This window comes from Colias philodice, chromosome 3 (genome assembly GCF_061535455.1).
Source record: "Colias philodice isolate Cphi_HAF_F1 chromosome 3, ilColPhil1 Martin Lab GWU primary, whole genome shotgun sequence".
NCBI classification, from domain to species: Eukaryota; Metazoa; Arthropoda; class Insecta; order Lepidoptera; family Pieridae; genus Colias; species Colias philodice.
In genome coordinates this window covers 13,118,213-13,142,775 of record NC_143088.1, presented here as the reverse complement: position 1 = coordinate 13,142,775, position 24,563 = coordinate 13,118,213, and the positions used below count along the sequence as shown (strand labels likewise).

Genomic DNA, 24,563 nt, shown 5'->3' with positions numbered 1-24,563 from the left:
TCGCGCGCTTTGTCAAAAACTTAATAAATTCTAAACTAAAACCTCTCTTTTGAATCAATCTATCTATTTAAAAACTGCATCAAAATCCATTGTGTAGTTTTAAATAAGCATACATACAGAAATTAGGACAGACGCGGCAAGCGACTTCGCTTTATACTATGTAAGTGGAATAGACATTTTTCCCCTGTCAACTGAAATAAAGTCCGGATAAAGTACGGTAGCTAATCTATACTAATATTATAAAGAGGAAAGGTTTGTTTGTATGTATGTATGGTTTTCACGCCTAAACTACTGGACCGATTTTGATGAAATTTGGCACAGATAATCTTTAGGCCCTGAGAAAGAACATAGGCTACCTTTTATTGCGAAATATGTACCACAGGCGAAGCCGGTGCGGACCGCTAGTTTCATATAATTTGACTCCTTCAAGTGCCTTCAGAAACGTATTCACACCATTTAAACAAAAAAAAAGGTGCTAAATAAATCTACGAATGATAAACGTTATCTCGCCTGATAAGATTGTTTTGCCGACGGTACATTTTTTATTCACGTTGTAAATTACAATACATGACAACTCAGTGATACGGTTTTTGATTTGCATTTATAGTGGTTATTTTCAGTTTCCCTTACATCGCAATTTTGTCAACGCACCAAAATTATTTATGTAATGAAGCTCTGAAAAGATATTTTTTGTAGGAGAAGAATGTTCGATGTATTTTTTATAATCTATCATTTTTTGAGAATATTTTGATAAAAAGTTGTATAAATCTATAATTAACAGAAATGTATCCATGTGTAGGTAGTTCCGAACAACTGTAGCAAATTTGGTAAGGTTTAGTACAATAATTAATTTATGTACAATAGTTAATTATAATATGCGAAGACCTTCCTCGAAATCCATGCATTGGTGGAAAGACAATGAAAATCAGTTCATAAGTTCATTTTCAATAATAACTTGAGTTAACAATTAAGTCACACCTATGACCTAACTAAAATATAGTACCTATAAGCTCTACGCTCGATGTAGTTTTTCTTCAAATTTAAAATTCTGATAAAATTAGGTATAAATAATAAATAAGAAACAGAATCCTGCGTAATGACTTTTCAAGAACTAACGATGAGGATAAAGTTAATTATTCTATTAAAAGATTACGTGGGTTTTGGTTGGTGGAAATTAATTTTATACCGCATAATTTATGAAAATACGCATAATGTTTTACCTGTGTATTTTTGTAATAACATTCTAATTTGGGGATTTGTTGTATAATAAAATCGACTACGGTTATAAAATATTAACGTGTGCTCCATTAGACGAATTTGTCAGTATGTCTGTCACAGGTCTGACATGTGATCGTTATAAAAATAACAATATAATATTATAGATAAGTACAAAAAGCACTCCTTAAATATAAAAATTAAGTACATTTTAATTATTATGTTAGTTAAATTTTTAAACCAACTATTAATACACAGTCAGCAAGTCATAATATACGGACTCGTCACACAAAACTAACGAGTTAATTCAAGTAATTTTATAAAATTAAATTTGCAAAAATACCATTGTATTTAGAATTTTAATAACCACAACCAACCTATCACTGTCAGCTGACGGAGTTCATTTTAAAAACTGTCACCGATAATGGCCTTACCTTGGGACTACATACATATGCATTTTTTGTACAATTTTCAATTCAAATTCAAATTTAATAATATTATTTATTAGGTACTGATTACATAACACAAAACAAAATAATTAACTATCACATCCATCAAAGATATTTTTTTGTCTGTTTCAAACGCGTGGATCATTAATTAAAAATACTTCAAATGGTTTTAAAACTAAAATAAATTGTAAATGTAAGAAAATAAAAAAAAAGACGTGAGACAGATTCTGTTTATCTACCATAACAAAAGAGTTCGTGATAAAAAAACTAGGAATTATTATCGTGTATATCCATTCCAAATCTATAAACAAGATTCCTTGAAACAAAATAAAAAAATGCGTGTACTAGTGTACACACGTAAGAAGTGAAACTTCTTTATTTATGCAAATTAAAACTAGGAAGAAACTACGACATACCTACGTGATTTCTTCTAAAGTCCATTTTGTCAATTGAAACAAAAAAAAAACTTTATTTAAGCGTTTTGTAATGTTTAGCTAGTCCCCGTATCAAAAATGTCGCGTGCGGCCGCACGCCGAAGCAAAGTGCTCGAAAAACACTTGGATTTAATTAAAAAGGCGAGCTTATAAAATACTCACGGAAGGTGATATCTTTGAACAGACTCATTCAGTAACAGGCTAATTTGTTGATGTTATTTTACATGCAAATGGCTGAGTTTTGTGATCGCTTTCGCACTTTGTTTAAGTGAATGGTTATTGCTAATAGCTTTAGAGTCAAGTAGAAATAAATTATAATGGGTTCCATTTTTAGATTGATTTCGTATTTCATCATTTTTTATCGTGAATTTTCTTAATTTTTTTATCTAAAAATTTCATTACCAAAACCCAGTATGCTTAATGTATGTATTTAAAAAGCTGTTCAGTTTGTAAAATACATACTTTGCCCAAATGTTGGATATTAATTTAGTTTCTTTATATTATATTGTTCTTATTATAAGATTCTTATACATAGAAATGTAGGTATATAAAAATAAAACATTTAGAGATATGCGTCAATCGAAAAGTTGTAAATAAATATCGTCACCCGGACGCAATATCATCAGCTTGCGGAGGCTAGAAATATTCACTTTATTCGATTCCGCGCCTTTTAACTGAGGTCACCACACTTTAGAATAAACTATTAATAATATGTGGTATTTGAAAAGTTTGTTGGTTTTGATTCAGGTAAAGAGTAAAATTACAATACAGTTTTCAGGAATAAATAAAAAAATACGTTTAGCGTTTTGAGAAATTTTAACTATCATCCTTATCCGCTTAATAGCATTGAAATATGTGTAAAATAATGACTAATGTTCAATTTCTTTGTTATACGGGCCATGCTATGGTTTATATTCCTTGAGTCAGTAGCTCGATGATATAGTCTCGGTACTACCATCGACCGCGCAAGGTGTGCGCACTGAGTCATTATTTAATATTATTTCACATATCTATCTAATTATAATTAATTATGGAGAGTTATTTAAATTATCCGACAGCAGCGGTCTTCGTTAAAGATATTTCTCTTATCTACAGTTTGGTGAACTAGAAAAGAAGTTTAACGTACCTACTATGGATTAAGGTTGTTCGTAGGTATCATGCATAATGAGAAAAATAAACGGTGAAATAAGATAATATTATATTAATTTATAACTAATATTAATATTATACATATTAAAGCATTATGTTTGCCGACTGAAGTAAAATTAATTTAGAAAAATTAGAAGCGTTTGTGTAAAGGTGCATACTATAAAAATAGCTTTGTAGAAAACGAGTAGGTACTACAAAATTGAAACTCATGGCGACCACACATAGAAGATATAAAATTGTTACTCCACGTCAGCCTTCTAATAAATCCGCTTACCCGATTCGTCGTGGATTTACTTAGTATATAAATGACATAAAATCGCAATATACCAGAAAATGTAAACAAATATTGGTACGTAATTGATGAGAAGTGGCTTGTTGTAATAAGAAAAAAATAATTTGGAAAATCCAAAAGTGCACGCCTCATAATTTTTTTTTTAATAAATATTTATTAATTATTATTTTTGTTTATTTAATAACAATTAAACCACATCGAATCAGACCCTGAAAAATGAAAGGGTTCTATTCCTGAGTAGAGGTCCGCGCCGCAGTCCAAAAGCCCAGCGGCGGCGCGCCGGGTGCGGCACCCGGCGCGGCGCGGCGTCGCCGGCGTGGGCTAGTTATTTTTAAAGTTATTAGGGGGTGGGCGGGCAGTAGAAAAATCTCTTTAAAATATTTTTATTAAAATCAAGTAGCTTAACTATTTAGTGATGAACATGATAATTATAAACATTGCCAATAATTTGATTGGCAATGTTATGTCAGAGCAAGCAAAGGAGCAGGTGGGCCACCTGATGTTGAGTGGTCACCACCGCCCATAAACACCTGTAACACTTCTAAGTGTTACAGGTGCTTTGCCGGACTTTTATGGACAAATAAGCTCTTTTCTTGAAGGCCCCAATGTCGTAGTTGTTCGGGAACACCGCAGGTGGCAAATCGTTCCATAGTTTCACCGTACGCGGAAGGAAGTTGCGGGTGAAGCGGACAGTGGTGGAGCGCCAACCATCCAGATGGTGCGGATGGAACTGGTTTTTACGGCGTGTGGTCCAGTGGTGGAACTGTGCGGCTGGTAAAAGGTGGAACAATTCCTCAGAGCACTCCCCATACTAGATTCTGTACAGTATACAGAGAGACGCAACGTCTCTTCGCACTGACAGTGGATCGAGCCTATCGGAAAGCCTACCGTCATCGACAATTCGAGCTGCTCGACGTTGGATGCGGTCAAGAGGAAGTAGTTGATACTGTGGGGCTCCAGCCCAGAGATGAGAACAGTACTCCATATGCGGTCGCACCTGAGCCTTGTACAGCTGAAGTCGGTGGGCCGGCTTGAAGTACTGTCTCGATCTACTGAGCACACCAAGTTTTTGCGAGGCTAATTTAGCCTTCGCTTCCAAATGACTGCGGAATTGAACGTCACTCGAGATTTCAACTCCGATATACTAAGGGGAGTACTTTTAAACCGATGTTTTACGACAAATGGGGTCTTTTTAGCGGTGAACGCGCAAACCTGTGTCTTTAGGGGATTGAACTCGACAAGATTAAGTTCGCCCCAATCCGACACTTCTTGGAAAGAAGACTCGACTTCAGACACAAGTTTGTTTCGACTCTCATTGAGGCTTTCCTTTGAGGTGGGATAATCGATATATCGATATAGTAGACATTGTCTACTATATCGATGCGACGTTGCCGTGTTGTAGACAACAACGCGTGCGTGACACATGGTTTGCGCGCAAAATTTGAACTCGGCGCCAATTTTTCTGTGACCCGGCGGCGGCGGCGGCGCGCCGGGGTCTCTCGGCGGCGGCACGCCGGCGTGGCGCGGACCTCTATTCCTGAGCATACTCAAGCGTAAGAGAAAAAAAAAGACTCGATTAGTAAAGTATTTCGGTCGCTATCGTGTTAACAAGAAAAAGGATCCGCACATACAGACACACGGACGTCCAAGACAGAACTTTTTGAAACTGTTTTTTAACTAGTTTAAATAACAAAAATGACATCGAAAATATCATGAACGTTAAAAATAGTGTTTTTTCTTAATATGTGTGTGTATGTATTATCTTACAAGTGCAATGTATGATACATAAAGACATTTTAAGTTTGAAAAATCAGATGTTTTGCGCGAAGTGACAGTAGTACCCACCTCAACGCTTCGCTTATGAGGCGTGCAATAACTGTTACTTATTAGAAAAGATGTGAAAGTATTTGGATAGATAGGCGGACAAACTATTTGTTTCAAAATTATATTTTAATAGTAAAATTTACTGTCCCCTACTACAGCATAAATTAAACCAGAGTGTCTTCAAGATGACGTAAGATGTTGTCACTTTGTCCATTTCAACGAAGAACAGCTTCCCAAATTCCGAGAATTAGACAAATTGTAAACAACTACAGTGATATTATAATCTACATATTTTCAGAAATCAGATTCCACAAACAATATACATAAAACTTTCCATCTTCTATTTAGATTATGATGAAATTATGAATTATCTAATGGATGTCTGGAAAATTGTAGAATATGAGAAAAAGCTTCAAGAATTGGTTTAAAGTTTCTTGTTTTAATTCAAACTACCTATAAGTATACTACTTCTTCTTTTACTCTTAATTAATGGCTCCACCAGGGGCGTAGCTACCGCCGTATCTGCCGTATCAATTATACGGGGCCCCCGCGCCAAGGGGGCCCCCAACGTGCGCTTTTGTGAGTAATCTTTACCCTTCCTAGGGGCCCCCGAACAAATTTTTATACGGGGCCCCGCCAAGGCACGCTACGCTTCTGGGCTCCACCCAATAAAAAGGGACTTCGCCAATGTCCAGTAGGTATATATGGGAGAAACAGGACTCAAATTTCAGCCAGTTGATCAAAATTTCTGCATTTTCCCTCTCAGTTCCAAATGTTAAATGTCACAACCGAACAAGTCTAAATATACTACAAAACACGATAGGTAATCGTAATAAATGGTAAAAAAATTATCTCCACTTTACCATCACGATCAGTACAATTTAATTAATGCCACCATTAAGGGACCATTACCAAAATCACTGCTAATACCGACTCACTAGATTCGCAATTTATATAAGCGTCTACCAGATACCTAAAGCTTTGCATAATGTGCCCAGTACAGCATTCGCTTTTAATGATGATGACATACCCTAAAACACGACCTCGCCCTCCCAAAATACGCTTTATCCCAGCTTAATAGAGTTTAAAGTCCCCTGAGAGGATAGCCAATCTATTTTGTATTCTTCTTGATTTCATAGACGACACGCTATGGCGGGAAATAATGTATTCTGAACGCGGGCGCTTAAAAATTGAGGTAGGCTTGCTGGTGATTTTGACGAGGATATTGTGGTTTAAAATACTTTTATTTTTATTTGCTTTTTCTTTTTAGGAAAAGTGCTTTTATGTGATGTGTTACTTTATGAATGGGTTGGTGTTTCATGAAATTAACAAGAAGTTTTGTACAGAAATAGTTTTAGTTTATAAAATTAACACCCATCTAGATTTTAGAAACGTTCTGATATTATTTGTAGCTCAGCATTTTATGGCATTGTAATTTTTATAGCATTAATATTATGTACAGATATTATTCAAATTTATACATTTACGTTAACTATTTGATAACTTCGTATCTGAATATGAGAAAATATTTCATACCACGTTTAAAGCAATGAAGATTACAGATTATTTTATTATACCTACATATTTGAGGAATGCAGGAATTTCTTCCTTTATCCCTAATAAGATTATCAGATGTACATCCCTAATATAATGCTATCGGAAAATTCTCTTAATATACTCATATTAATAGTTTTCGAAACGATTTTTCCGAATTTTCCTCTCCATGAAGCCTTACGAATATTAGAAATGTAATAAACCAAATTAGCTGAAGTCCTGCTCCAATTGATTTACTTCCTAATAATATATTATTAATTATTAATTAATTCGATATAAAATGAGAAATTAATTATCAGAATCATTGTTTTATACATTTCGACATAATATCAAATATTTAAAATACTAAAAGTTGTTAAATTTTTATCTATACTAATAATAATATTATAAAGAGGAAAAGTTTGTAAGTATGTATGTATGTATGTATGTATGGTTTTCACGCAAAAACTACTGGACCGATTTCAAAAATTCTTTCACCATTAGAAAGCTACATCTTTACTGAGCAACATAGGCTATATTGCATTTTCAAAAAAAATAGAGATCCTTACCAAAAATGCAATAATGTAACCCAAGGTGTAAAAAAATCCTCAATAAAACTTCTGTCATCGCGTGCGCTGCGGAATCTATTGAAGATAGAACAAAAAAATGTTCTACGGTATTATAGAATGGATCAATATCTACAAGAAAGTCCGCGATACCATATGTCCATCTTCAGTAGTTATGTTACTACAACAACTTTTTTACGTTTTCAAAGTAAATAGAAGTGCCGACAGTAATCAAACCATGTTATCTATACACATATATTAATCCTTATCCCATTAAATGATGTTTTATTATAGACTGTTTCAATACCAGCAAAATACTTTTTAAATGAAAAGAATTGGATATTCCATTCAAAAGATATAACGAATTTTTAAAAGTGTCAATCTACAGAAAATAGTAGGTATACTGTTCGAGCAGGCCGTAGTGCGGGGGTCACGGAGGAATTCTACCAATATGCGTCTTGACGGAACACAGTGGGGTTTTTTTGGTCGGTAGGAATCCGACATAAATCCGAATATGAAAGATTTCCCCACTAAAACAAAAAAAAAGGCCGTAGTGCGGGACGGGGTAAAGGTGATTTTCATGTGATTAAAAATTAAACCTATAGTCCGACCTATAGTAGACTTTTCACTGTAACGATATCGCTATCTATGCGGGTGAAACCGCAGGGCATTGCTAGTTAATATTATAAAGCTGAAGAGTTTGTTTGTTTGTTTAAACGCGCTAATCTCAGGACCTACTAGTCCGATTTGAAAAATTATTTCGGTGTTAGATAGCCCATTTATCGAGGAAGGCTATAATAGGTTATATATCATTACGCTTAAACCAACAGGAGTAGAGCCACGCGGGTGAAACCGCGAAGCGCAGATAGTAAATTATAAATATTGAATTCCGTATGAAATTCTTTGCATGTACATTTCAAAAAATACTGTAACTATGACATCACAAGCACGCACATCAATTTTAATTAAGACATAGTAAAATAAAATATATTATATACAACCGTTTCGCACAGGCGATATTGGATAAAACCAATCTAGATACCAGTGGGGTACAATCGGCCCACATTTTACGAGGCTACAACTTAAGAGGGTGAGATTTATAGCAAGGCGGCTCCACCTGAAATAAACGGATTTTGAGGGTTAAAAAATATATTTACAATATTTTACGCGTGCCCAAGTCTTACTTATGGTTCCAGTTTATTCAATTTGTATTTCCTTCTGGGTAACATCTGACCTACATCATGGGAAACAAACATTTACTATAGGTAGAATATAAATGTCTGTGGGTAGAATATAGGGTTATGAAAAGTTGCGTCCTTGTTGCATCAAATTGCGTGTGCTAAAAATAAAGATTATCAGTAAGGTTTAGAATTCCCGTAACTATTAAAAAATATAAAGAAATCAGGCGTTCGGCAATATTCCCTTTACTTTGTTGTACCTATATTTAAATAACTTTTAAACTTTCCTTACATGATGTATCTGTAACATGATGTTCTAATTAGACGGACATTGTAACAATTATGTATGAGGCATTGTATAATTAGTGCTACAAAACGAGTCGATATTAGAAGATCTATCATATATCATCATCTTATTAAAGCAGCAATGGATAGTTCAACGACCTACATCGCTCGAATAAAAACAAATTTGACTATGAAGTAAAAACAAAAGAACTCGCGTTATACCACGCTCACAATTATGAAACTCAATGTTAACATTAAAACAGGCGTAGATCATTAAAAGGAATTCTTTGGAAACTTATCGAATGCTCGAAACGTAGAAACAATTACGATGGAAGTTTGGCTTTTTTCCATCGTCCATAATTTATACGTTAAGACTTGACGAGGGACCCTCGAAAACTTTTAACTTGGAGCACCATCGAGCCATTTGAATAGGCTTGAACGGTAGCTTTTGATTGACAATGTTCGAAACTTTTACAATATCACAATTCGCATTATTTATGAAGACTTCGTGTGATGAAATTCGGACAGGTTGAAAAATAAGACAACTTTGTTGGGGGAGTTAGAAAATTCGCGCAAAATTTTGTACAGGTAAGGCATTTGTTATTTACACTTCATCGTCTTTTGGGTTTATTTTGCGTTTGTATACTGATTAACTTTTTAAAGGTAAGTAGATAAATTATGTCATAATCTTGAGTACCCTAATGGAACAATTATTTTAAGTTCTTATTCACTGAAACCATGGTAACGAGTTTTGTGTTTAGAAATACAAAATGTTTTTAACACTAGTATGCATATCAATGTATCCTGGGCTTAAGATATTATCGTTTGAATGACGTAGTTCAGATAATAGACAAGGGACCTATTTAACATCCATGAAGCAACGATCATAACTGTTTTTCCTTAATAATCATTCTCCTTCTTGCACAGTCGGTTAAAAAGAGCAAAAGCTTCAAATGCCTTTTTTCTCTGCACATCTACGCAACGAGTTCTAATTAACACGCCGTGCATTGGGATTAAAGTTTAAACGCGGACAATGGATGAAAGAGTTGCTCTATAGGGAGTGCAATTACGAATTACTCGTGTATTAAAAAATCGTTAATAATATATAATTTTCAGTTTCGTTTTACTAAAACTGAAAATTATATAACCTGGTTATTCAGATGTAGGATTCGTTTCTGTAAAGCAAGATCAGTGTGCTGCTGAAAATAATTTATAAATAATTGTAAGTTTAGAAATGCGTCCATAGATATTGATACTTACAAACTACGTAAACGAAAAATACAGATGATATTTTTCTTTACATATACTATATTATTTATTTTTATCACAAGCTCTCTGCCTACAACGGGATGATGTTCCTGCGCTGGGTGAAACGTCAATTGCACGCTCGTTGTTAAAGGTTTTATAATTATAGTAGAGCCATTTTAATAGGCAACATTTGACAGTTCAACAAAATTCAACAACGTAACCTAGTAACGACAACATAGAATAACATGATATTTCTTTCTGTTAGATCTGCACATTTGCTTAACTTTTTTCAATAACGATTACATATTTATAATAATAATGACCGATACAAGTAATTTTAAGATTTCATTTTACTGGTGAACCATTCTAAACATAATAAACAATTTCTGAATTGAAGAACTAACGTCGCTACAATTTTGTGTCAATAAACCTTTTTTCTTTTTAAATACCAGAGATGTTACTCTAAAAATCGAGATCTGACATCTAGAATCGAATGCATTGATTACTTGTGAACAAAAATCATCATAAATTAATAAATTCGATTTACAAATGTTTCAAATCCGTATCGATTAATTCACTTTAATCGATGTTTTTAAGCAGGTTACCTCTCTTCGAAGATAAAATTGATAGACGTCAAATGTTGCCTATTAAATTGGCTCGACTATAAGTTCTTTAATTACTGACCTTTTTATAATTAAAGAAAAACAGAAGATTTAATTTCACAAATTTGCACGATAATTAATTTTGAAATAATTCTCAGATATTGGATAATGAGAAAGTAATTAAAACAAGGCAAAAATATTTTATCTAACTATCGATATTCCTAATTTAATGTATTAGAAAAGAAAATTTCACGGTAGAGCAGATTTGTAACTATTATGTTAGCTTGCTGTGCCGTGAACGAACCCACGGCCAAAAACAAGATATATCTATAGCTTATGCCAAGTAATCACAAAATCTGTTGAGTAGTTTTCGTGTAAAAGAGTAACTAACTAAAGACTATATGCAGTAGATAATGAAGTAGGAAACATAAAAATACAACAGAAATTTTTACTACTTTTTGATGTCGGTTAAAATATATAGAACCTTATAGCACCCCTCTTTCTAGTAAAAATAAAATACGCAAAAATCCCAGCATTTTCCTGTAATTCAATACTTTTGTGTAGGTGGCTGACAGGTCATATTTCAGTTTGGGTAAAATGGGCTACATATACATATTTATTTATATATACATTAATTTTTTATATGATTACCTTTATTAGTATTGGGCTCAAAAAGGGGTCCACACAGAGCGAGCAGCCTCGCGAAGCAATTGCTGCGCGAAGCTCGGTCAGTGTGGACGTGGCTCGACGAGGAAAGCGCGTGTGACGTCATTTTTGGTCAACCACATCAACCCTTCACAGATTGAGCTGCTTGAAGCAATTGCTTCGCGAGCTTAGTTCGCGAGGCTGCTCGCTCTGTGTGAACTCGCCTATAATTGAGCCCAATACTAATAAAGGTAATCATATAAAATACATCCATACTAATATTATAAATGCGAAAGTAACTCTGTCTGTCTGTCTGTTACTCAATCACGCCTAAACTACTGAACAAATTTGCATGAAATTTGGTATGGAGATATTTTGATACCCGAGAAAGGACATAGGCTACCTTTTATTGCGAAATATGTACCACGGGCGAAGCCGAGGCGGACCCCTAGTTGTATAATAAATAAATATATGTAGCCCTTTTACCCAAGTTTATATAAAAGCTTTGCTCTAGAAATTAAATACTATAACCGCTTTTAAATTATTTTATTCATTGTATTATTAACAGATGTTTCGCACACTTAGCAGCCAGCTTGGAAGATCTAAAAGTATTTTGTAACATGCATAAAATCAAACACGAGAAAATAGCTTTGATCTTATAAAATAAAGAAACGTAATGAAACCGACATGTCATGTGTAACAAACTAACAATTATGTTGTTAGTTAAAATTATGTATAAACAAATAGAAGAACTGCATCGAAATTCCCAAGAAATACTACTTCTTTTTCCCGTTTTGAATGGAGCGACATTTCCACTCTCTTCGGGCCGATTGAAAAGGATTCCAAGTATAAGATTATTGAATTTGCTTCGATATTAAAAGTGCTTCAATATTCGAGACAAGTCAGCCGAGATTTTCCTTTTAAATTTTATATTGGATCTTCTGTTTTAAGCGGTGACGCGCGGCGATATTTATGATTTGCTCGTAGAAGTTGAGAACTTTGTTGTCGAATAATTCGGAGGTCTGATGAAGAAGAGTTTTTTTTACTATTAAGTATTTAAAAATTATAAACTATTACTAGGTATTACTCGCACATTCAAAATAAGTTTATCGCTGCAAAAGTGTCTAACTCTAGAACGAATATATTTTTGTTTCTTTTTAACAAAATGCATGCATTCTTTTTTTATAACATTGTCAAGGGACTATATTTTAATGTTTAATATAGTAAATAAAAAAAACAAATACAAAAAAATGTTGTGTGGTTTTATGAAACCACGGTAAAAGTGAAACTGTTCGAACGGTTCCGAACACTGCTTTGTGTAGCGCATGTCGCGTGACGGTCGGCTGCCGAGTAGGTATGCGATACACGCGACATGCGCTACACAGACCAAAAAGTTTGAGACGATGTAATAAAAGTTTCACTTTAATAAGTAAAGAATGATGTAAAATATAAAAACAATAAACGAATTAATGACCTAATTCCTCGAATACGGTCAACGGGACAATCCTGTTTTTCAGAATCATAAATAATGCATTATGGCGCGAACACTTTTGTCCCTCCAAAAATAAAGTTAATCAAGCCCAAATTGGATGGCAATTACCTCGTCAAATGTGTTACAGATATAGGTCGGTTATAATCTGTGCTTAATATTAAAACATACCTATCTTCACGCGTCAAATTACGTTTCGACCCTAGGGAATGGAATAAGGTTATTGTCCAGTGAAATCAACTCAGATACATTTTTAATGACGGGCCACTGTTCATTATAACTTTGGTGCTTGGTGATAATGCATGGTGTACACTGGTCGCTTTGTGAAGAAATAAAGCTGTTTACACAACCTAGATTCAATTACTTTTAGGTTACTTCTTAAATTCACACGAATGCGTCACCCCATAATATGTAAGCATTTTGCAAATGTTTTTCGCGGTGTGACCAATGATTAATTAGATTAGTACGGATGTTTGGACGCAAGTGAGTGACTTGGATTACAAGTGGTAATTAAAGAGGGAATATCACCTGTACTGTTTTTTTTGACCAGGTATTTCTGTTGCAATAAATAAACCTGTTCTCAAATTCGATACATTCTTACTAATGTAAACATTTTCGAGTGTTTCAAAAGAGTTTTATTAAAATACAATGGGAATGTTACTTGTTCTGAGTGACAAAAAAGTATAAATTTATAAAAAAAATGTAAAATCATTTCGGGCTACGATATTTCTAAATTGAAATTGTGTGAAATTATTGCAATTGATGAAAGCAGAAGCATTATTGAAACTGTATAAATTTATACAAAGAGATTTTTCATTCATTTATTTTATGTTAGACAAAGGTATGTAAGGGATTATAGACTAGGCCGTACACGTAAACTTAAAATAGCATATTTATCATCTTTTCAGTTATTTTTGTAAAAGCATCATTAAAAGGTTGTAAGAAAACGTCCATAAAGTTTAAAACTACATTTCAACTTTACAACAAGCGTTAAATGGGGAATGAGGCTTCAGTTTATGGGAAGAGTTAAGCTCATAAATAATATTGCTAAAAATAATGGCTTATAACAGATTACTTCGTAGTAAATGTTTTATAAAAGATATTAAACTAAAGGTAACAAGGTACTTTCCAATTTTAATATAATATTACACACAAGAATATTTGATAATAATTTTTAAGCTATTGCATAGCTTTTATCTCAGAGAGCGCGGCGACCGAATGTAAAAATTCCGTAACGAAAAAACCTAACACCCCCCACTCCAACCAGCACAGCGATGCGTTGCAATAGCTTTACCGCGGCAGTCCTCCAGTGCCACACGTATTTTTTTTCTATCTTATTCTTAGTAAGTTAAGGCTAGCTTGGTGATATCACTTCAAAAGCAAAAGTTCGTACACCAGTGACGTCAAAATTCCATTTTTATTAATTTACTTTAAAATTAATTCAACCTTTAAAGTTCGCTATAATCCCCTAAATTAATTAACAAATTAATTTTTAAATATTTCGCAAGCAGTAAGCTCGTAATTTCGTAGCTCAATGCAAATCCGCCATTAGAATAATGACAGAAACTTTCAAAGGGCCCTGATTAAAATTTATTGCGTATTTCTCAGTTCTTTATTGTGATTTAATTATGTAATGTTTTAAGCGGGAAAACTGAAATGGTTTATAAATTTTTAAAGAAGGAATTGAGCTGCGAAGCTGGGATGAAATATATATTAAAAATGTTTTTAAGGTTACCCTTGGTTAAGTTAGATAATATGTCGCTGTCGGTATTATGGGGTATTATTACGTTTTATGTAGTTATATAAAAATAAATATTGATTTTTAGTAGGTTCTTTAGTACCGATGGATGAACTATAATAGTTACTTTTTTCTAAAAAAAAAAAAAACAAAATATTAGAGCTAATTTTAATTTAATTAATTATTGTAGAGTATCAGAGAAATACATACAGAAATCTCATTCCTTCTACTAAATCATTAGATACTAAATTATCACATGCAAAAAGACTCAATAACATAACAGACGAGTCAAATCAAAAAACCACAATATATGTCGTTTTAAAAAATAAAAAATAAAAAGCATTTTCCCACCAACGCGAACGGTCATCCAGTAGGGAAACAAAGGTCGGGAACACAATTATTAACTTAATTTTCAAACTTGACATGTTATAAATGGGCGTCACTCATTCGTTTTTCACCGGACAAAGGCTATTGAAACTCAGCTCTACTATGGTGACCAGGCTGCAGTATCTTGTTTTATTAATGGGACTGTTTTGTTTGCGTTTGCTTCATTTAAACAATTAGTTGCTAGTGGTATAACGTGCTATCTAATGTATTTGTAAGTGAAGCTGTCGTTGTACTTTTGCAGAGGGAAATTTAGAAGGTTCAGAATATTTTTTTTGTTTGTTTTTCATGTCACTATTACTGCATGGGTTTGGCTGGTAGTTTGGCTTAGGTGGTTAAGATCTTGATAATTCTTGACGTAGATGTTAGCCCGTGTACGTCGTAGAGGACATAAATTCGACTTCACTCAAAAATTGCGAAAGATGTAGCTTTAATAAATAATTAATTCATCATATTAAAAGTATTATAATGAACTATTTCATTTAACTATTTATTTTAACAGAAGTTAAAATTAGAAAAAAAAATAAAAAAAAATTTAAAAACACGAAGCATGGTCACCCCAGTAGGCGGAACGTATCGCTCGATTCCGAAGGCTTTGATGGTTGATTTATTGTCGTTTGAATGTACAATTCTCTAAGTAATTGAAGATGAGAATCGTGTTCCGTGGAAAAAGGAAAAATCTTTGTAATGTATTCCTTGATTTCCGTGTTACAGACGGAAAAGTATGGTGTGTATTATGTTTATTACAATATAAAAGTAGCATTGTAAACTGGTTTAACAATATGTAGATACGCTATTTTTCGTAGTACAATATTTAAAAAATTAGGAGTTCATATTACCGTTTGAACGTCATCGAATTTTGAACGTATCTTGACCTATTAAACCGTTTCGACATACTAGGTCACTTACTAAGCGACCTAAATAATCGAATTCATTGTAGTATTTTTAATTAAACCAAATACCAGCTAAAATACCTCCCCGAACATTTTCCATTCTTTCGTTCCTACTTAAATATTTAAAAATTGTACACAAACTATACAATAAATAAAGATTAATTAAATATTATAAATTAAGTGTAAAATAACCCCGATTACCAAATTTATAACTGGCTATAACAATGAATTACTTTTATGACAATTTTATAGCGCGCATACATCAGTATGTCAAAAGGCAGGTTTACACAGAGCGAGCAGCCTCGCGAAGCAATTGCTGCGCGAAGCAGCAATAACCACTGAACCGATTTGGATGATATTCGGTTTTTCGTTGACTACGCGGACGATTAAGCCAAGGGCGGAAAGCTAGTATTTTATAAAACGCAAAGGTGACTTATTGGTGCAATGAACAGCACAAAAACTACTGTATCAAGCTGAAATTAATCATCCGCTAAGATTTTAATGAATTTTGAACAATTCTACTAACAAGAAACAAACGTTTGTACCATGAAAATTTGACCACGCCGGTGTAACTGTGGGCAAAAGCTATTTTGACCTGGCGTTTTCTCGACCGAGCTACAATTGCTTCGCGAGGATGCTCGCTCTGTATGACCCACCTTATCGTAAAGGACATACATTTGATATATTTCCGGATATCTAAGGATTTGCTTCAGGTATCCAATGTTAGAATTGGGCTTGCTACGTGCTATATATCAGTAGAAATAATACTGTTAGAGGTTTTTTTATGTTCTTGTAATAAAATGCGGTGTCACAGGGTCGGAGATGCGTAATGGTGACACGTGTGGAATGTGGGTTTCTTGTTGGTTGGTGGTATGTTGATAATGAAATAATATGTTTGTGGTAATGTTTAATAAGTTACTGTAAGTAAAATTGTGAGGGGATTCTAAAGCCACACAGTTGTAACACAGTTTTGAACTAATACAGGCTTTTATTTCCCCAAATATAATCTAACCTTTATAATTTTAAAACTTTTTCAATAAATATTTTTTCTATTTCTATTTTCTACTACTTTTACTAGATTTTAGAATTCGATGAAAATGGAACTTTTTTGGTATACTGATTACTTACTCTGTACTGTAGTTTATGTAATATCCATACTTAATATTATTAATATTATGACCGCCTCCTTGGTACAGCTGTGGTTGACGCGTGAGCGTAGAACTGAGGGGTCCTGGGTTCGATTCCCGGTGGAGACGAAGAAAAAAAAATGTCTCGGTCTGGCAGGCTGATCACCTACTTGTCCCTAAAGAAAATCGATCAGTGAAACAGATGTATGAATAATGCATCTGCCCCTTACCCCACTAGGGGACATGGGACTTCACTTTTTATACTTAATATTATAAATGCGAAAGTAACTCTGTCTGTCTGTCTGTTACTCAATCACGCCTAAACTACTGAACCGATTCGCATGAAATTTGGTATGGAGATATTTTGATACCCGAGAAAGGACATAGGCTACCTTTTATTGCGAAATATGTACGACGGGCGAAGCCGGGGCGGACCTCTAGTATAGTATAAATAAATGCACTTTCTGTTTTTTTTTTTCAATTAGAATTTATAAAATAAATATTGTAAAACAGAATGTATGTTAGTTATGTCTGTTTATGCCATCGCAATAGATGATTTACAGTTTTTTGTAAATGAACTATTAAATAAAACTATATTTAACGAGTACATTTATTTATAACGTATTGGTAATATGATAATTGCCAACCATTTAAAAGTGTAGTACGAATAAATGTTTCAGTATGAAAGTTTGCAATGAAAATAATTGATCCTCACAATCAGCGGGTTAAAATAACGTGTAGATCATTAATTTATAATTGCTTCACACGCAAATATGATTTATTAATTTTTAATTAATTTAATATTTTGATTTAATCTAATAATTTGTTTTATTATGTTTTAAATACTAATCTATCAAAAGTTATATTGAAAATTTAAATGATAACAAACTACATAAACGTGTAATAATAAATCGTTTTAAACGCTTTTGAACATCAAAGTATATAATTAAACAATACATTCTAATCACTTTAACATCGAACTTATTCACATAAAGCATAATTATAAAAGCAATTTGTCCAACGAAATTGAATAAATTACCAAACTTTGTCCGCAGTTAAATTAAACAAGTTTTGGAAACTTTTCAATGTATGGATGAGTAATTTTTATATTTCACATTAATAAAATGCGGTGGTTTTCTAAAGTTCAAGATCAAGATAGGGTACAGTGCATATAAATGTATTTTTAATGCGTTGGAGAGTCTAGAATTACTAAATGCATAGCTGTATTTAACAGTTCAATAAAAATTAAGTGAAATATACCTTTTCAACCTCTTAGAGACAATTAAAAGGTGATACTTGAATATGAGCTTTAATTAGAATCCTATCTTGAGATATTACAAGTTATTTTGGATACTATTTTGTCGCCCTAGTTTGGTATTTGTAATAAAACATGGCTGCGTAAATATGGGCGTTATTGAATATTGTGACTTGTCTTTGTGACTTTGTCACCAATTAATTAATAAATTAGTTTGTTTTAATGTATTATGTATATTTTTATTATATTTAATGTATACTTTTAAGATTGTATTGAAAATTAAGTATTTATCTTGTTTGAATGATAAGATTAATTAATAAGGTAGGTAAGCAATCCAAATTTTTTTACATAATATCCAACAACTATAGACATCTCTCCTACATTACATTTTAATAAAAAAAATGCTTATCCACGTCAACCAATGCGTCAATAACAAAACCAAAGAGAAGATTTACCAATGTAGAGAAACTGGGATAAAACGCATATTTAAGATCCTCTTTAATGGCGGGCCTGGAGCTAAAACGGGTTGAATGTAAAGCCTCTTTTGTTAGTTTCTGCGGCGTTTTGTTTCACTGTTTGCTGTGGATCAATAGACGGCAGCTCCCAAACATTTTGACGGGGAAAGCGCGGATTTTCTATAATAGTCAAGGTTTGGAGATGGGATCAGTGTTTGGACTTTTTTAACAAATATATAACTTGTGAATAGGAAATACGTTTATCATTGAAACATACATACATATATAAAAAAAAGTATTTTAATTTAAATTTCAGTAGTGTGTTTCAGTAGTGTTAGCTGTTTCGTTAAATATTTGAATGAGAAGGTTAAAATGAATTTTTATTACAAAGGTACATTAATGGGCTGAAAATTTGCCGGTTGAAAAGCTGTTTTTCTAGTGTAATATTATCACTTTTACATGCATATGCACTGTATAGGGAAATCTATAATTATAAAAAGATTGTACTCTTATGTCTGTTTGTTGCACATGATCTATTAAACAACATTGGGATATTGTTTTGTTGTTTATCAGGACAAATTTATTGGTGCTCGGAGGATGGTAAAAAATATTATAGTAAACTAGCGGTCCGCCGCGGCTTCGCCCGTGGTACCTACATGTTTAAACTATCCTATCTCTCAAGTTGGATCGAACTGCACATGGTGGGCGAATTTTATCATCATCGGTTAAGTGGTTTAGAAGACCATTGAGGACAAACATTGTGACACGAGATTTATGTATGTATATTCAAAGATAATGTAACGAGCAAATGAGTTTATCACGACAAATCATTATGGAAATTAAGGATCCAAATTCGCTAATTCAAATGTCCTACATCTGTAAGTGACGTTGAATAATCACAACTACTTAAATGTAGTGAAGTTAGCCGGACAAAACGCAAACAGGCCATGTTGCAGTGCAAGTGTTTGCGAGTTGGCAACCGCGTCGAGTGTCAGGAACAATGCCTAACTCCGTTTATCTTGTATTTGGTATTATTTTCAATTCGACGGAAATTATTGTTTTGCTGGGTTTTGTTGGCAGGAATGGGTGGCTTGGTAGATAATGTTGCGATTGGTGATATTATTGGTTTTTCTTTAATTTAGCGGTTCATAAGTCTGTTAAGTACTTAGTTAAATATTTTTTTTCTATGGTAAGTAGGTATAACTGCTCTTGATTACCCGTAAAAGAGCCTTTTAACTTCACAAATAAGTGGTAGTTGATACGATAAAGTACGTACGTTCTTATTGTATGTTTGATGGGCCTATTTCAAAATGATCTCATGTCCTTTGTGATGCAGCATCAAACTGTGTAAAATTGGATTTTTCATTTCATTGTATCTCACGTAAATAGGACACGCTATACATATCAATGTTACCAACGAATCCAAAACATAGAACGCTTACAATTACAAGTTAGCAACGTGTAAGTGAAACTAATTCAGTAATCCGTTGAGCAAGAGGAGAGTTTGGAAGTTGGTCACTGGATTACAGCGTGTTGCAAACCGAAACTGTCAGCTTATATGGTCGTGGGATACACTTGGTAGTTGTGGTGCTAAATAGGGAATGAAGAACTGTGAAGATGCCTTAAGACTGTAATAAAATTATTTAAATAATAACCTATTAATTGAGAACTCCACACTCCAACTGATATATTTTAAAGAGGGAAAATTAAATAATTTGGAAAATCCAAAAGTGCACGCCTCATAATTTTTTTTTAATAAATATTTATTAATTATTATTTTTGTTTATTTAATAACAATTAAACCACATCGAATCAGACCCTGAAAAATGAAAGGGTTCTATTCCTGAGCATACTCAAGCGTAAGAGAAAAAAAAAGACTCGATTAGTAAAGTATTTCGGTCGCTATCGTGTTAACAAGAAAAAGGATCCGCACATACAGACACACGGACGTCCAAGACAGAACTTTTTTATTATGACATCAAAAATATCATGAACGTTAAAAATAGTGTTTTTTCTTAATATGTGTGTGTATGTATTATCTTACAAGTGCAATGTATGATACATAAAGACATTTTAACTTTGAAAAATCAGATGTTTTGCGCGAAGCGACAGTAGTACCCACCTCAACGCTTCGCTTATGAGGCGTGCATAACATATGTGACAGAGAATAAGTTTAAATGATTTCATAATATAGCAGATGTATAACATTCTTATTAACAATAACATACAAAATAATATTATATCAGATGTATAACATTTTTATAGTATATTGTTAAAAACGTGGCGCTTTTTATTAAATGTTAAAACTTGATCTAAAATACGCTATCAATTTTGAACACCTTGTATCACGTGCAAAGTCTATCATCACAATATTTTAATGAATAATTAATTGTACATAATATTTTGTATCGTATGATAATTATGATATTGTGTCGGTTAAAGAGTAAAATTAAATAATGTTTTTATATACTAAAATGAATTCTGCTTCCACTAACAATTATATTATATATTTCACAATACAAATAGAAGCCTTATCAACTTATAACCACATCGGTCCGTAATCCGCAATCTAAAAAACAATTATTCCGAACGGAATGAGAGGAAAAAATGAAATGAAACAAAAACAGGGTCTGAATTAAATCGGAATACAAAATAAACTCGATATAATACAAAACAAAAGAGTAATCAACGACTTAATCTTTCGTTTTGGTATTTTTAGCTTGGTTAATAAATAGCGATGAAAAAGCTTGTGAAAAGATGAATTCTCTTTGAGGTTCAAACTATTGTTTTTTGGTATTGCAGTGAATTGAGTTCAGAATTGAATAATTTATTTTTGTATTTTTTTATAGCTTTACCATTATGTTATTTCAGAATATTATCTATACAAAATTTGGAACAATATGGAGCAATGGTGGTTCAGTGAGGGGATTTGATATCTATCAACTAGCAGTAGATCTCATAAGGGCAGCCATAAGGGGCATGATGGCGGGAACAAACAAAGGCTTGATGATGAAGAATAAGCAATACAAGAAAATGGTCTTATTAATATTATTTAGACGACTCTGGCAGGTGAGGCGTAAGGAAAGATGATGTTTTAAATCTCTCTGTACCATCAGATATTTTTTAATACATAAATTTAAGAAATATAAATTAATAACTAGTATACATATAATATTATATATATTTAGCATAGAAATATTGGGATTTGATTGACACTGTCGTACCTATACAGTGTATCTAACATACAAATAAAACAAAGTAGGGTTTGTTACATGATTTATAATTCAAGAACAGCTGAACCGATTCTTATGTCCTTGATATATTGGATTTCTTTCTTTGACGAACTATTTACACATCGTAAAAATTCTCGAGAAATTCGGAATAACAATTCTGGAGACAGTCCTGACTGATATAGGATAACATTTTCTTTTTTTGAAGTGAAACTTCTTTAGGCGCGTTGAGAGTAAAAATTTCAAGGTCGCGTCATTGCAATACCGTCACGTCATGGAGTAAGGCGACGATTTTGGTATCTTTGAATCTTGTCAAAGAAGTTTCACTTCTGACACATGTACTCACGCACGCTCCTTTTTATACTGCTAGCTAGCTATAAAATTTTAGCCAATACAATGTAATATTAAAACGATACTACCTATTATATAAAAATAATCCTTTCAAAAACGCATCATTTTGACATGTCACTTCAGGATAATTCTGAAGTATATCTGCCAAGATATCTGCCAATAAATAGTAATAGAAATAATAACACTGAATTATAGGGCTGTTCCCGACAAATATTTCACATTTCGGTCGTGCGATGTTTATGAATTTGGAGAAAATTTTATTTTATGATTTCTAAAACGCATGTGTGGGTCGCACATGGCGCGCTCGTTGACGCGAACCTGCGCAAGCAGGTGACTGTAGTGGGCTATGAAACGTGATGTTTTATGGAATATTTTTAGTATAGTAGTCTCTTCTCTATAGTGAAAACGTTGCATTGAATTTCGACATACGACGTAATTAACTACATAATTAATTATTTTTTACAGAGAGATCCAGCTGCTAGTGCCGATTAGATGAATCTCCTGAAGATGGCTGCTTCCATGTCCAAAACTAACTGAAATTTAAAAACAATTCGATATTCCGTTTAAGAACTGTGTGAAAAGTTATAAAACTAGTTTTAACTTGTTTTAATATTCCTTACCGCTATTTTCGTGGCCCAATTATTATCGCTTGTGAATATTTCACGGGACCCTGTTTTGTTCTTTATGGCTCCTACAGTTGTATGCTGGATGTTTATGGTGCAAAGTTTACGGCGCGTATACTGATTTTGTAAGGCAGTTGACATCTTATTAAATTTACACTATACATTGACTTAGGGCCCATTTTTCAATGCTTGGATAAAATCGAGAAGCTTATACATATCTAATACACTGGAGATGGCACTATGACCATTAACTTGTAACAAGAAAATATGACGTTGAATGACGCCTGTATGTTTTTTTATCCCTTTCACACCTAACTTGGCAATTTGGTGTGAAAGGGATAAAAAAACATACAGGCGTCATTCAACGTCATATTTTCTTGTTACAATTTAATGGTCATAGTGCAATCTCCAGTGTATTAGATATAAGCTTCTTGGATAAAATTTATTCGTCGAATAATATATAAAACTACCATTTTAAAAACGTATTCTAATTGCCAGTATTTGACAGTTTGCGTGACATTTTAATTTTATCGTGTTAATACTTTATTGGACGGATAAGTATTATCCAAGCATTGAAAAATCGGCCCTTAATAAAATAAGAGAAACAGATAAGAATGTAAAAGATTAATTTATTTTTAGAAATGTTATGGACAAGTTAGTATGGCATATGTATTTTTAAGAAATAAAACAACTTCATTTACAAAACAGCATTTTATTTCTGTACCTACCTATTTTCAAAACTTTTGATTAAATGGGAAAAATACATAATTTTTTGTCATTATTTCTGTAAAAATGCGTGGATCTTCTACACCTATGTAGTATCAAACAAAATGTTGTATCGAATTTTGGGAAGCCTTTGTAGATAATCAATAATCTCTTTTGATATCAGCTAAAATATAAAACAGAGATATTATTTTATATCCACGAGGCACAGCTGTTAAAAAATGATTGACATTGATTTGAGAGCCTTTGAAACACGATTTCCCGTTTGTATTATTACAACTTACAATACATTTCGCCTTTCCTTCTGTGTTTGTAAAACTAAACCAATTTGTTTTACTTTGTATAGATGTATGAAAATAATTGTGTAAAATGATACAAGCAACGATTTTCACACTTCTTTAAATTTAATGCAAGTAATAATATGAACTAAAAAGTTACAATGTTTGGAAACAAACTACCCCTCAACGATTGACTGTTTTTATGATATTTTTGAGTGTATTAGATTCAATGTCTAAGAAAAGTCGTATACCTACTATTTTAATACCTTTAAATGATAAGGGTGTCCTAGCGGAACATTACCTGGTGAAATAGATTTCTTTATTACTTTGACATAGGTACCGATGATACCGAATATCACAATAGAGTTGAATCTAGCTGCGCCGCTTCAACTACTGTACTACAGAAAACGAAACACGAAAGACATGGTCAAATGTGTCGTTTAATATTTTATAACCCTTGTAAATGTAGTAGTGTGCACTTCTTATTTTTCTATACTTCTATACTAATATTATAAAGCTGAAGATTTTGTTTGCTTGAACGAGCTAATGTCAGGATCTACTAGGCCGATTTGAAAAATTCTTTCTCTGTTACATAGC

At 33.0% G+C, this 24,563-nt stretch overlaps 1 protein-coding gene and 2 long non-coding RNA genes across 4 annotated transcripts in view; 2 read left to right on the top strand and 1 right to left on the bottom strand.

Annotated features, from left to right (window-relative positions):
- LOC149490085 (uncharacterized) overlaps nucleotides 1-23,405 on the top strand; it is a 54,963-nt gene extending 31,558 nt beyond the window's left edge. The window contains exons 2-3 of the long non-coding RNA XR_016318386.1: nucleotides 21,633-21,830; nucleotides 22,808-23,405. This is a non-coding gene — a long non-coding RNA (uncharacterized LOC149490085). The remainder of the gene's footprint in view (nucleotides 1-21,632; nucleotides 21,831-22,807) is intronic.
- Nucleotides 1-24,563, top strand: part of LOC149490081 (uncharacterized) — a 417,590-nt gene that overhangs the window by 53,321 nt on the left and 339,706 nt on the right. The gene's annotated exons all lie outside the window — the stretch shown is intronic.
- LOC149490084 (uncharacterized) overlaps nucleotides 1-24,563 on the bottom strand; it is a 238,421-nt gene that overhangs the window by 97,855 nt on the left and 116,003 nt on the right. The window lies entirely within an intron of this gene.